Consider the following 14,444-nt stretch of genomic DNA (forward strand, 5'->3'; position numbering starts at 1 on the left):
CCGCATTTATTGCAAAGCTTAATTTGATCTTGAAAATGGAGACATGCCAAAAGCGCCTCGCTGTATGCCACAAATTTACATTAGATACCGCATCGGAACGATATGTTTGCCTTTAGAGGGTTGCAGCGGTAGCAATTTCCATTAGTGCAAATGGGTTGAGATCTGAGATTTCTATCCTTACTTATGCCCTCCTGGCAGATCCAAACTCTGCCGGGAACAACCGTCCTTCTACACTGTATCGCAATTGGCTAAAAAAGCCGTTTAGTGCCCCGTCCAAGTCTGAAGTGAACGGCGGGGGGAGAGAAAATGTGGCCGAACTGATTGGACGTCCTGTAGCCCCCTCCGCTTCTTGTCTCCATTGATTGGACAGCTGCGCGCCTTCTTGGTACGCTAGAGTGGGCGAGAGCCCTTCTTGTGTCTGATTGGGCAGCGCTCTCCCGCAATCGTGGGGCTTGCCGTGAAGAGTGCCCCTCGCCTTCCCCCATTGGTCGTGAGAAGATCCGCCTTGCTGTGTGATTGGCGATCGACCCCTGCCCTAGAGGCCGGTGAGGGCCACTGCTGCCGCTGCTGGGCCCGGCATGGCGGGTTGCAAGGCGTGCAGGACTCGAGCCCGCAGGAAAGGTGGCCGGAATCGGCCCGCTACCCTGGTAAGCCATTGAGCGCGGAGGAGGGATGCGATCTCAAAATCGGTAAAGAAGGAAGAGGTGAGCGAGTGCTCCGCTTCAACGTCCTTTCTGCCTTTCCCTCCCCTTTTTGTCCTGGTCAGATGCCCGTCCAGCTGAGATTTGTCACTTTGCGCTTCGTGGCCTATTTCTCCTGCCTAAAACTTGCTCGTCTGCCAGGGCCTGATAGTCCGTGTCTTCCTTCCGAATAATAACCCTTTCCGCCACCCCCGCCCCGGCTAGTCAGATATTCTGTCGTTCAGCTCGTTACCATTTGGCGAGCTGGGTGCCCTTGTCATCATACCCTAGTTGCGTGGCGCTTCGTTTCGCCTTTCCATCCAGGATGTGGTCTCGGTTTCCACCAGGCTAGTAGTTCCTGCTCGCTCCATCGGCCATTCTTATTTATTTGTGGTGGGGTTTGTTTATTTTTTTTTCAACACACAGAGGTCCTGGAATTAATTGCTGGGTGAAATTGGTTGAAATGGATACTTTGGAAGGAATAAGACGGGAGTGGAAGAAGTGGGTAAGGCCGTCTATTAAGTAGGGAGGGGTGATGGTTTGCCTGAGACTACTTTTTATGTTTAAAAAAGATGGTTGTTTCTTCTTGAAATAGCCAGAGGTAGTTCCACTTTGATAGGGATCGTCAACTCATGATCTTCCAGCTATTTGGCTCTAGCTGCCTGCACCACTTAGTATGGTGCATGCTTGCTGGAACTGTTGGATTGCAACATGTGGGGATTACAACAAGTTATTTGCCTGTACTCTAGGGTATTATAGGGTATGTTGAAGTGAAGGGGCAGGAAGCATGAAGGAAAAGGATTGTCGGAACAGTGATTTAATTTGTTGATGCTTAAGGTTTCCTCCATTTGTGTTTCCACTGCTTGGGTGAACTATTTGCCTCTCTAGCTGAGTAGCCACAGAAATTCTCCAGATGCATTTATTGAATGATCTCCGAGTGAAAAGAATGCCAATTCAAATTGTAAACCAAGCTGTTTTGTTTAAAGAGAGGAGTAGGACCCAAAGTAAAAGTAACTTGGGAATATGCACCACACAGATATGATTACCTATGTGATATTAAGAATGTTGCTGCTGTCGTTCTTCAAACATTTATATTCACTATTTCTAGTCAGAGTGACATTTGTTCAAGTAATCTGACAGGAAACCCTCTGTCAATAGAGGTTAGAATGGTTTTGCTCAGTGAGTATTTAGAAGGATCTGATCCTTTTCGTCTTCTAATAGTGAGTTTCCTTATGAGTTTCATCAACTTGTTCTAATTTTATGAAGGTCTGTGTAATCTTACATGCATCTTTGTTAAAGACAATATAGAATGTACCTGGACACATACACTAGAGCCGTGGTGGTGAACCTATGGCATGCATGCCACAGATGGCACACAGAGCCCTCTCTGTGGGCACGTGCACTGTCGCCCCAGTCCTAGGCCTTCAGCTGGGTTTTATAAAACCTTTTTGCTTTAGGCCTCCACCGCCGTGTGCAAAAAAAAAAAGATTCAATCAATTTCAACTTCACGCGGGGGAAAATAATCTCGCAAAGTTGGAATTGATTGAACTTTTTAGTCCCACCCAGTCTGCCGTTACCACCGCAGCCATGCCCACCCAATGGGCCATGCCCACCCGGCACCCTACGACACATAAGTGGGTTTTGGGTTGCAGTTTGGGCACTCAGTCTCTAAAAGGTTCGCCATCCCTGCACTAGAGTATGATGTCAGAAAAAGCTTTAGCGTAATGTTTTCACATACTCAGGGCTTTTTTCTAAAAAAAAAAAAAAGGTGCCGGAACGCTCATCTTGTTAATCTTTTATTTATATAATTTTATTTATATATTTATTTATATAATTAAACAATTATATATTCAATTCTTAACATACATTTAATTTATTGTATTTAAGGTAAATGTTCATAGAAAATTCCAAACTTTTGTCCAATTCTCATCTGGTAAATCTTCTCGACTCCTTTCCTTGCTCTTAGTATCTATGGCCGAATGTCGTCCTCTGAGTAACCACAGATCAATGTACTTTGAAGGATCGAAAAGTCTCAGAGGTGCTCCGACAAGTTTGATGAACAAAAGTGCTGAAATTGTCTTAGTCTTTAACGAAGCTCTTGTTGGGGTGGCAATTAGATTCATCTGTGAAAACCCACGTTCACATTCACTTGAAGAACTAGGAATGGTATTCAGAGCCCGTATCAAATGCAACAGTTTTTATGGATATGTCTTTTCGAGAATGTATTCACGGAATCCACGAATCATTTCTCTTTCATTTAGTTGCAGTCTGATTGATAAGTTTCTAATTTCCACTTCTCCAAATGTCAGTTGAGTATTAACATCTTCAGGCCAATGTTTTTGATCAAGTACGCAAGACCAATACACCAACTCATCGTCTTTGCTATCAAGTAATCTTTTTTCAACTGACTCTTTCAATTTTGTATAAAATATACTTGGGTCAATGGGAGGATCCTTTCTTGAATCTCTTTTGTGAAGTAAAACTCCACGAAAGCGAAGATCACTTACAGTAGCAACAGCACATTTATAATAGGGCCCAAAGTTCTGTCTTCTTTCTTCAAAAACTTGTACCAGTATTTTTATTTTCTTATTTGCCTTATACAAGTCGATGTTGCGGTCCTGTAGATCCAAACTTAAATCTGACAATTCTTGGAGAGCATCATACATCAATCCTAGGTCCAATAGAAATTCTGTAGTTGTTATTTTTCTTTTCAAGCCATCATAAGTGCATTTATCATTTTTCTGTTGTAGGATCATGCATTGCTTGTTCAAAATGATACACAAGGGATTCAAAATTATTCCATACAGCCAAAACTGTATGCAAACTAGATGACACCCATCGGGTACTTAAAATTCTTCCAATTTTCAGCAGCTCAATCCCCAGTAATTCTGCACATGAATGCAACTCTCTACTATTCTTCAGTGAAGCATGGTGTATGACATACAGTTTATCAATAAATGATTGGAATCTATTTATTCCTGAAGTTTTTTTGGCAGCATCACCTACTGATAATTCTAGTCTGTGATTAGCACAATGCCAAACTATAATAGAATGAAAACGTTCTGACAGCAATTTTTTCACTCCACTTTTACATCCCATCATTACAGTGGTGACATTGCATGCCAGAGAAATCAAATATTTTTTTCAAATAATCTTCTGTCATCCCATAAGAGTAAAGACATTGGAGTAAGGAATCAAATATTCCTTCTGCTGTTACTTTTTCAAGTTCTACCAAGTCCAAAAACAAATTTACTGGTGAATTCATTCCCATACGTTCGATACAGTATCGAACAAATACTATAAGGGTAGTATTTTTGCTTATTGTGGTTGATTCAACAATTATCAATGAAATTTTATTATTGGATTGAACAATTTCTTTAACCACAGTTTTCCTCATTTCTTCACATATGATTAACAATATATAATCTTAAAGGGCTTGCCGTTGTGATAGAAGATTGCTACCACTGCTCCAGAGCTTGGCTAACTTAAATATGCATAGCATAGTTAAATTTATTATTGCTGCTAAAGCTATGGATTACGGATTCACATTTCCCATGGATTGTCTTCTGTCCATGGGAGGGAAGCCTGGTAGATTCTAAATTTCATAATTTTAGTTATTCCTTTGTGGCAGGGTATATATGAGAACAAGCTGCAAAGGTCTTTAAAAACATGTTTCTCACATATTTATATTTTTGAATCATAAATATTAAATCTTTTTTCTTTCCAATGATCCAAACTAATGTTTTAGAAATATAATTTCCAGTTTTAGCTACAGTAAACAAGCAAATTACATTAAAGCTAAATTTAATGTTACTTGTTAAAGATATTTACTATATTTCAGAATTAGTATTCTTTCAGTCACAATCTTATTCCTATTCAATTTGGCTGATTTTAAAATGCGATGTAAAATCATAAGCACATAAAAAGAAAACAGCAGAAACAGCTGCAAATTAACTCAACAGTTCTATGCTTAGCAACATTTCCATTTAATGAAAGTCCTTTCAAAAGCTCTTTCCAAATCTATTTCAGGGTTTATTTTCTATATACACAAACAATGGGAAATGAGTTTCTGGGCTGGTTCAAATTTTTTACACATTCCAAAAATTTCAGGTAATGTATCTGTTCCATATAAATATAAAAGCGTGATAGGTTCTGTATTTGTACAATGGCCGATTATCTCAGTGTGCAGAAATGCAAACAGAAGTTGCAAGCCCTCTCCTTGAGTTCAGAGTCATCCCAGTGAGATAGTCAGCATATAAATTTAATAAATAACTTTTTTTTTCAAATGCCCCTATCAGGAATTGAATTTGAATGAAGTTTCAGAAAAGCACATGTTCTGTGCTGGTGGTACTAAGCTCCCAAAGATCTAGCATGGGATAAATGAATTCTTCCTAATAAAAATAACTTCCTGCCTTTTTCTAATCATCATTTCTTCCCTACAGCAATTTGAAAAGTAAAACAAAGTGAAACAAACCACTACTCCCTCCATGCAGGGAAAATTTCCTTGAGTCATACTTGGATATCCTATTTGCAAATAATATCTTACCTAGTTGAGATGGTATAGTTGGGGAGCAGGGAGGAGTGCAAAGTTCCTGCCTTCGCTGCAACTTGCCTGTGAAACATTTGCCGGCCCGGTCTTTTGGCAAGCTCAGCAGCAATTCCTATTGACTTTAGAAAGCCAATAGCATAGCTGACTCAGGAATTCTGGGAGTTGAGGTCCATGAGTCATAAAAGAGCAAAGCCTGCAATAGGCTTAAGCCAATAGCAGCACAACTTGTGCAAAAGTTTTTTTGTTTTTTTTTTGTAAAAAAAAGGTGCCGGAACGCCGTTCTGAGCGTTCTATGAGAAAAGCCCTGCACATACTCATTTTTACAACTGAGGCAAGGATTTTTTAGAAGGCAGTTCTCTCTACATGGGGCTGCCCTTGAGGACCACTCGGAGGCTTCAGCTGGTGCAGAATGCGGCCACGCGAGTTGTGATGGGGGTTTCCCGATACTCCCATGTAATACCTCTACTCCGCGAGCTGCATTGGCTTCCGGTTGCCCTCCGGGTGAGATTGAAGGTGCTGGTGATGACCTATAAAGCCCTAAATGGCTTGGGTCCGGGATATCTGAGGGAACACCTGCTGCCGGCATCAAGTTCCCTTCGTCCAGTGCGCTCCCACAGGGAGGGTCTTCTCAGGGTGCCACCGGTAAGAGATTGCCGGTGGGTAACACCCAGGGATAGGGCCTTCTCAGTGGGGGCGCCTGCCCTTTGGAACCAGCTGCCAGTGGAGCTGAGGACTGCCCCCGACCTCCGTTCATTCCGCCGGGGCCTGAAGACCTGGCTCTTCGAGCTCTCTGGCCCAGACTGAAGATTAATCTTATTTTAACTGGGGTTTTATTTATGCAGGGACAAATATAATTTTTTTAAATTTGTTTTTAACTTTTGTATCTTGGTTTTTTAATCACCCTGTAAACCGCCCTGAGTCCTTCGGGAAAGGGCGGTATATAAATGTAATAAAATAAATAAAAATAAAATAAAACCTGTATTTTGAAATTTTGCAGTTCAGACAAGCAATTGTACTCGAGGCTATTTGCAATCACTTGCACTTCCTCATGATGAATTCCCATGAAGGCGTTAAATGCAAGAATTTACTATGTCACTGGAGCTATGTGTACAGAAAAAGAATACAGAGAGGCTTTGATAGTATTTACTTAGCATTTAAAAGAGGAACAGGTTTCAGCGGCAAACTGATTTTGTTTTAGAAGTTTGAATTTGCTTTGGATACTGTCATTTATATGGACACTACATCTAAGCTATGAGAAGTTTCAGAGATGCCATGACACACACAGAATTTATTTATTTAGTTATTTATTATAAATAGTCCTTGACTTACAACCACAATTGAGACAAAATGTATGTTACTAAGTGAGACATTTGTTAAGTGAGTTTTGCCCCATTTTACAACCTTTCTTGCCACAGCTGTTAAGTGAATCACTGCAGTTGTTTAGTTAGTAACACAGTTGTTAAGTGACTCTGGCTTCTGCATTTACTTTGCTTGACAGGAGGTCACAAAAGGTCATCACATGATCCTAGGACATTGTAACCATCATAAATGCGAGTCGGTTGCCAAGTGTCTGAATTTTGATCACATGACCATGTATAGTCATAAGTGTGAAAAATGGTCATAAGTCACTTTCTTCACTGCCATTATAACTTTGAACGGTCACTAAACAAACTGTTGTAAATTGATTACCTGTACTTCAATTTATAGAACAGTCTGTCTTGCAAATTGTGACTCTGGGTGGTGAATTTAGGATTACAATCAATGGAATAAAATCAATATAACAGTACCCAAGAATAACACAAGGATAGTACAATTGCACTCAAGGACAATCAGACTCAAACACAATCCCAATCATGTCAAGAAAAACCTTAATGAGCTTATCCAACCTACATAGTTGGGGAAACTTACTGGTTTTCAAACAGTTATGAAATACCAGTAGAATTGGTGGCCAAACAAATCTCAGGATGGCATTGGTTGGGTATAGGTTTGAAAGGGCAGATGCTGTGCCAAAGAATGCTTATTTGACTAATCTAGAAGACCACTGGATTCTGTTAGTGTTTCTGTGGTATTATTTATTTACAAATATATGTATGGCTGGGCACATGATTATGTGTTCATACCACTACAATAGATCCGTATGTCCTATCCTTGGTAAATTCTAAACTTATACTTTTATAGGATCGCTTGAGGAGCAAAATTGAACAGGTTGAGTGCAGGATGGGTTAGTGTGTCTTCTTTGACCTTCTAGTGAAGCTACAGAAATACTTTTCAACCATAATTGGCTACTTTCTTTTTTTTTAATTTATTCCCATTTATATCCCACCCTTCTCCGAAGACTCAGGGCGGCTTACAATTTAAAGCACAAATCAATGTGCTTAGCAATAGCCTTCATTCTATGTATATGCCTGCTTATTAGGGCTTTCGCACACACCCCAAGCGGCATTATTACAAAGTTAGCTTATTGCCCCCAACAATCTGGGTCCTCATTTTACCTACCTCGGAAGGATGGAAGGCTGAGTCAACCTTGAGCCTGGTGGGAAGCGAACCTGCACTAATTGCAGGCAGCTGGTGTTACTTAAGGAGGCATTAGCCCACTGCTCCACCAAGGCTCTTCTTTTATTGTAATGATCAAAGATTACTGGCCACCAACGTTTTATACCAACAAAATACAGTTACAACTTTGTCAGGCTCAGTCCACACACATACAGCATAATGGCTCAAGCAAGACAAGGTTGAAGTCAAGTCATGGACAAGATGAGGTGTCTAATATAAGTAGTGCTTGATTTAAAACCATTCCTTTATGACTGTTCATAGTTACAGTGGCACTGAAAAAAGTGACTTACAACTAATCCTCACACTCACGACTGTCACAGCATCCCCGCAATCATGTGATCAAAATCTGGCACTTGGCAACCAGCATGTATTTATGATAGTTGCAGCATCTATGTCATATGATTGTCATTTGCTTTCAACAAGCAAAATCAATGGGAGGAGCCAGATTCACTTAACGACCACATGATTCACTTAACTGCCACAATTCACTTAACAACCATAGCAAAAAGGTGGTAAAAGAATGCCATCTGGTGACCCCCAGGGGGAGGGCGTTCTCTGTGGGTGCGCCTGACCTGTGGAACCGTTTACCGGTTGAGCTCCGGATGGCTCCTGACCTTCGCTCCTTCCGACGTGACCTAAAAACCTATCTGTTTGAACAATCCAGCCTGGTCTGATGGTTTTGTTTTAATTATTATTTTAATGTTTATTTATTTTATTTTTATTTTTATTCCATTTATATCCCGCCCTTCTCCAAAGACTCAGGGCGGCTTACAAGCTTAGCAGTAGCCCTCATTCTATGCATATGCCTGCTTACCAGGGCTTTCACACCCCCCCCCCCAAGCGGCATTATTACAAAGTCAGCTTATTGCCCCCAACAATCTGGGTCCTCATTTTACCTACCTGGGAAGGATGGAAGGCTGAGTCAACCTTGAGCCTGGTGGGATGCGAACCTGCACTAATTGCTGGCAGCTGGTGTTACTTAAGGAGGCATTAGCCCACTGCTCCACCAAGGCTCTTATGTAATTTATCTTCTGCATTTGGGCACTAGGGTTTAATTTGTTTTCAATTTCTGTATTTGGGCATTTTGATATTTATGTCCCTGTTCACCGCCCTGAGTCCTTCGGGAGAAGGGCGGTATACAAAACAAATAAAATAAACAAATAAATAAATAAATAAAATTGAGCACAACTTGCTTAACCATCTTGCTTAGCAACGGAAATTCTGGTCCTAATTGTAGCTGTAAGTCAAGGACAACCTGCAGTCAGAAAGAGAGGGGGGAATTTCCACAAGACTTCGATTGGAAAAGTGGGCAAAAACAAAAGAATAAAATTTTAACAGGGAGAAATGTAAAGTCATACATCTAGATAAGGAAAACAAAAGAAACACGTTCAGGATGCGGAAGATCTTATTCGAGAGCACACATGAGAAGGACTTGGGTGTACTAGTGAATCACAACCCAACATGTCTCAACATGTCAGCCTCTGTAAATTTACACTAATAAATAAGAATGATTGGTTCTGTCAGTCCTGTTTTTTTTTTAAACTTAATAGAGCGCCTTTGTCAGTTCTTCCTATTCATTTAAACTAGTATTTCTTCAGGTTTTTGTAATTGCGAATGTGGACAACTAATGTAGATTCTTGAACGTGCCAAAATCACACAGTTAAATAAACAATCCCTCCTTGTTTTTGACTTCAAAAGGTGGGAATTCACCTTTGTATGTTACAGTAAATCAGCATTTTCAGAACTAAAACATTTTTAATTGGCGGGGAATGTTGAGTGATGGGTACTGAGATGATGAGTAGCTGATTCGTGGTAAATGCAGGGATGTGGAGCTGAGCTGATGAATTGGCTTTTGCAGGGAGATGGCAGGTTGAGGCAGTGAGTGGCCCAGTTCTGGCCAGTTGACTTTTGGTGAACATGGGGAGGCCAGGGGCTCAGGGTAGCATACCAGTTTTGACTGATGAAAGTGGAATGGGGGGGGAATGGAATGGGGAATCACCTCGTGATTTTCAGATCAGAGTTTGAGTGTCATTGATATAAATGTCTGAGGAGAGTAGCATAAGCTTCCTAGACTTTTATGAAAAGGGTTACAACACTAATAGTGAGATTCGGATGTACCCTTTTTTAAACAACTCTGCCTCTTATTAAATTTATGATTAGAAGATTTTCGTTTTATTTCAGCAGTGGTACACTGTTGCAGTAATGGCATTGATTACACAGGTAGACGTTGAGCTGAAAATTTGCATTGTTAAGCAAGGCAGTTGTTTTGCCCCACGTTATGACCTTTTTGCCACCGTTGTTAAGCAAATCAGTGCAGTTGTTAAATAGAATTGTGAGGTTGTTAAGCGAACGTGGCTTTCCCCATTGACTTTGCTTGTCAGAAGCCAACTGGGAAGGTTACAAATAGTGATCACATGACTCTGGGATAGTGCAGATGTCATAAATACATGAAGTTGTCAAGCACCTGAATTTTGATTACATGGCCATGGAGATGTTGCAATAGTCGTAAGTGTGAAAGCCAGTCATAAGTCACTTTTTCAGCACCATTGTAACTTTGAAGGGACACTTAAAGAATGATTGTAAGTTCAGGACACTGAGCTTGTCAATCAGAAGGTCAGCAGTTTGGCGGGTCGAATCCCGAGTGCCGCATAACAGAGTGAGCGCCTGGTACTCGTCCCAGCTTCTGCCAACCTAGCAGTTCGAAAGCACGTAAAAATGCAAGTAGAAAAATAGGGACCACTACAGTGGCAAGGTAACAGCGTTCCGTGCGCCTTTGGCGTCTAGTCATGCCGGCCACATGACCACGGAGACGTCCTCGGACAAGCGCTGGCTCTTCGGCTTTGAAACGGAGATGAGCACCGGCCCCTAGAGTTGGAAACGACTAGCACGCATGTGCGGGGGAACCTTTACCTTTACTTTTAAGTTCAGGACTACCTACCTATATCTTTCTGAATGCTTTATCCATGGAAAAGTTAGATGTCTAATTTGTCCAGTTGAAACTTGGGGGCTTCATCTGGCTGTCAGGTGAAATATCTGCAATATGTTCACAGCAAATTGGTGACAAGGAAGCAACGAACAGTGCAAGAGCAGGATGTACACAATGCATAGAGACATTTCAAGGTGTGGCTTTTCCTAGTTATTTGGTCAAATGGATTATTGAAGTTCAGGGGAAAAGCTTAGCAGGGAGCAGAGCTGGGGGGATGGAATTATAATTGCTCATTCACAAAATCTTAGTGAGGGTGCCATCAGTCCTGTTCTTTGATGTTGGAGGAAACTCTCAGCATTGCTTATTTATTTATGGAAGGTTTTTTGTTTTTTTAAAAAAAAACTGGAGTGCTCTCAGCAAAGCCAGCCTATGGCATTTTTGCTTGCCACATGTTTGGAGAAGGTATTTATTTGAAAACAGACTGTGAAAAGTTGAAGCCATGATTTGGCAACCTGCTGGAATTAAGCTGACATGAAGTGACTTGTGGCTGATGTGGTAGCGGTGCTTTTGTTTTGTTGCTGAAAGATCAAAAGGAATCTTTTAATCCCTTTCCTACTTGCATTCTCCTATATGCCAAGTGTTCTGTAAACAAAGGCTAAGTGAAGTGGGGCAAAGAGCAACATATGCCTCAGTCTAGTGCAAGGGTGTCAAACTCAATTTCATTGAGGGCCGCATCAGCATTGTGGTTGCCCTCAAGGGGCCGGGTGGGTGTGGCCAGGGTGGGCGTGGCCTACTGGGTGGGCGTGGCCAGAGTGCGTATGGCCTACTGGATGGGCGTGGCCAGCTCTACATTGTTGGCATCAAGGGTGCCTATGGGGGCCTGGGCAGGAGTGGGACAGATCTGAGGGTCTCTGGCAGAAGGAGGGTCTCTGGGCCAGGGCCAAGGCAGTGGGGGCCGTTCCCTCACTGTTTCCAGGATGGCTTCGCGGGCCACATGAAACCACTTCACGGGCCGGATCCGGCCCCCGGGCCTTGTGTTTGACATGTCTGGTCTAGTGGCTTTAGTCATACATTTTGTTCTCATGGTTTGCTTGACCGTTGTGTTTGGGACTGAGAACATACCAAGTCAATAAATCAAAATTCGTATTAAACTGAATTCAAACAACCACATTCTGGCTTAGTGTGTATATATCTGGCCAATGTGTGCCTGAAATTACCCTGAATCAATTCATACTGTCCTTCTAAATTTCACATTCTATTCAAAAAATTATGAATAACACCCTAATTGCTTCTGCTGGCCTGGGATTATTGTGGAATTCAGAACAGTTTGGCCAGTACTCTGTTAAAATGTTTTAATAAAATAGCGAAACTAAATTGGACACAATGAAGAATAGATCATACCCACCCTGGTGATTTTAATATGTAATTTTACAAGATATAATCTCAGACAGTGTTTCGCTGCAGGGGATAGTGAACTGGAAACAGGACTTTAGTGCTTCCACTTCTCGCTGTCCTTTCATTGATTTGTGTGCATTTAACCATGAATTCTTCTTTTAGGATTGTTTTGGTTTGCTGACTTTAAGGTAGTTTTCTAGAATGGTGTTGGATCAAAACAGGAAATAGTTATCTAAATACCACTTATACATCCTTAGTAAGACCACACCTGGAATACAGGTAGTCCTCAACTTATGACCACAATTAAGCTAAGTGAGAAATTTGTTAAGTGAGTTTTGCCCCATTTTACGACTTTTCTTGCCAGATTTATTGAGTGAATCACTGCAATTGTTAAATTAGTAACACAGTTATTAAGTGAACCTGACTTTCCCATTGACTTTGCTTGTCAGAAGGTTGCAAAAGTTCACACGGTGCCAGGACACTGCAACTTGTCATAAATATGAACCAGTTGTCAAGCATTTGAATGTAAATCACATGACTGTGAGGATGGTGTAATGGTCATAAGTGTGAAAAATGGTCATAAGTCACTTTTTTCAATGTCGTAACTTTCAATGGTCACTAAATGAACTGTTGTAATTTGAAGACTACCTGTAGTGTATCCACTTTTGGTCACCGCATTACACAAAAGATGTTGGTCACTGCATTACACAAAAGATGTTGAGAGTGCAAAAGAGCAGCTAAGATAATTAAGGGCCTGGAGACTAAAACATATGAAGAACGATTGCAGGAATTGGGTATAGCCAGTCTAGAGAAAAGAAGGACTAGGGGGTGACACGATAGCAGTATTCCAGTATTTGAGGGATTGCCACGAAGAAGAGAGGGTCAACTTATTTTCCAAAGCACCAGAAGGCAAGACGAGAAACAATGGAAGGACACTGACCAAAGAGAGAAGCAACCTGGAATTAAAGAGGAACTTCGTAACAGTGAGAACAATTAATTAGTAGAACCACTTGCCTTCAGATGTTCTGGGTGCTTCATCATTCCAGGTTTTTAAGAAAAAGACTGGACAACCACCTATCTGAAATTGTGTAGGGCAGGGGTGTCAAATTTGCTGCATCACGTGACATGTCACGACATAGCTCGACTTTCCCCCTTGCCAGAGCTGAGGTGGACGCGGCTTTTATGTGACACATCCATCCCATGGGCCAGCAATTTGATACCCGTGGTGTAGGGTCTCCTGCTTGAGCAGGGGGTTGGACTAGAAGACTTCTAAGGTCCCTTCCAGCTCTATCCTGATTGATTAATCAAACAGCTCTTGCTAAAGGGAGGATAGAGAAAGGCAGGATGTGGCTAAGCTTGTGGCTGAGTTCTGTCTCTTGACCTAGGTTTGTATGTTGCTGGTCCAAAATAATGCAAATAAATAATTCCACCAAAATATTCATCCTTGTGATTCTTACACAATTTATCAATTTAACCACAGTGACTCATGCATTAAGTTAGTAGTCCATTCTAGAATAGCAGATTTGCATCTTCCATACCAGCAAGCAATTATTCTTGCTATATCATGGCACGAGTAATATAATACTAATTATCCAGGATCTAATGAGAATCGCTTTGCAACCGACTTCCTGTTTTCAGCGAAGCAGTTGGAGAATTCAAAACGTCGGATCCTCTGGCTGAAATTTCTTTTTGTTGGGGACCCTAAGGGGCCAGAATCCACCCTGAAAGGGGTGGAATGAAGGAAGGAAATCCCAGGGACTTAGGAGAGACAGCGGTCTCTCCTAACAGTCCAGGAGAAGCCTCCCAGAAACCAACGGAAGAAAAGGCTGGCTAATGCCATGTCCAATCATAGCTAAAGCAACAGAAGTCATAAGCGATTAAACTAAGCGAATAGCAAACAGCATGCTTGAATCTGGGTAAGAATACTGATTTTCTCTATCGTACCTACTTTCCTGAAGAAGAAAATCTCCAAAATAAGTGATCTCCGAAGAAGGAAAGGGGGAGGGGGACTCTGCTCCCTCTCTTTCATTTGGGTGGCAAAATTTACCCTTTAGAAAAAGAAAACAACTAGAAAGACATGAAAAATGAGCAAATGCTGACACCTGCTGGTGGATGAGGATTTTTTTTTCTTTTCTTTTTTCCCCCTTTGAACTTTTAAACTTTTAGAAAATACACCTGTTTAAACAAAATGGAGATAACACAGCTGAAGCAATGAATACTTTACAAAAGGAAACATGTGATGAGTGACAACAATTCCAAAGGACAATGACTTTAAACCACATAGAAATCCAGAATAACTTTGAGAGTATGAATCAACTCATTTTCAACTTAATTTCACTCC

At 41.3% G+C, this 14,444-nt stretch overlaps 1 protein-coding gene across 4 annotated transcripts in view; it reads left to right on the forward strand.

Moving 5' to 3' along the window:
• Positions 1-437: 437 nt before the first annotated feature.
• ST3GAL3 (ST3 beta-galactoside alpha-2,3-sialyltransferase 3) overlaps positions 438-14,444 on the forward strand; it is a 214,126-nt gene continuing 200,119 nt past the window's right edge. For 2 of the 4 annotated variants that reach the window (XM_083358463.1, XM_083358466.1), the window contains exon 1: positions 438-647. The gene's annotated coding sequence lies outside the window, so the exon portion shown is untranslated. Of the gene's footprint in view, positions 705-993; positions 1,186-14,444 lie in introns of those variants that run through there. The other 2 variants (XM_083358464.1, XM_083358465.1) reach the window with 2 other exon arrangements.

The sequence above is a fragment of the Vipera ursinii genome (assembly GCF_947247035.1).
Source record: "Vipera ursinii genome assembly, chromosome: 3".
NCBI classification, from domain to species: domain Eukaryota; kingdom Metazoa; phylum Chordata; class Lepidosauria; order Squamata; family Viperidae; genus Vipera; species Vipera ursinii.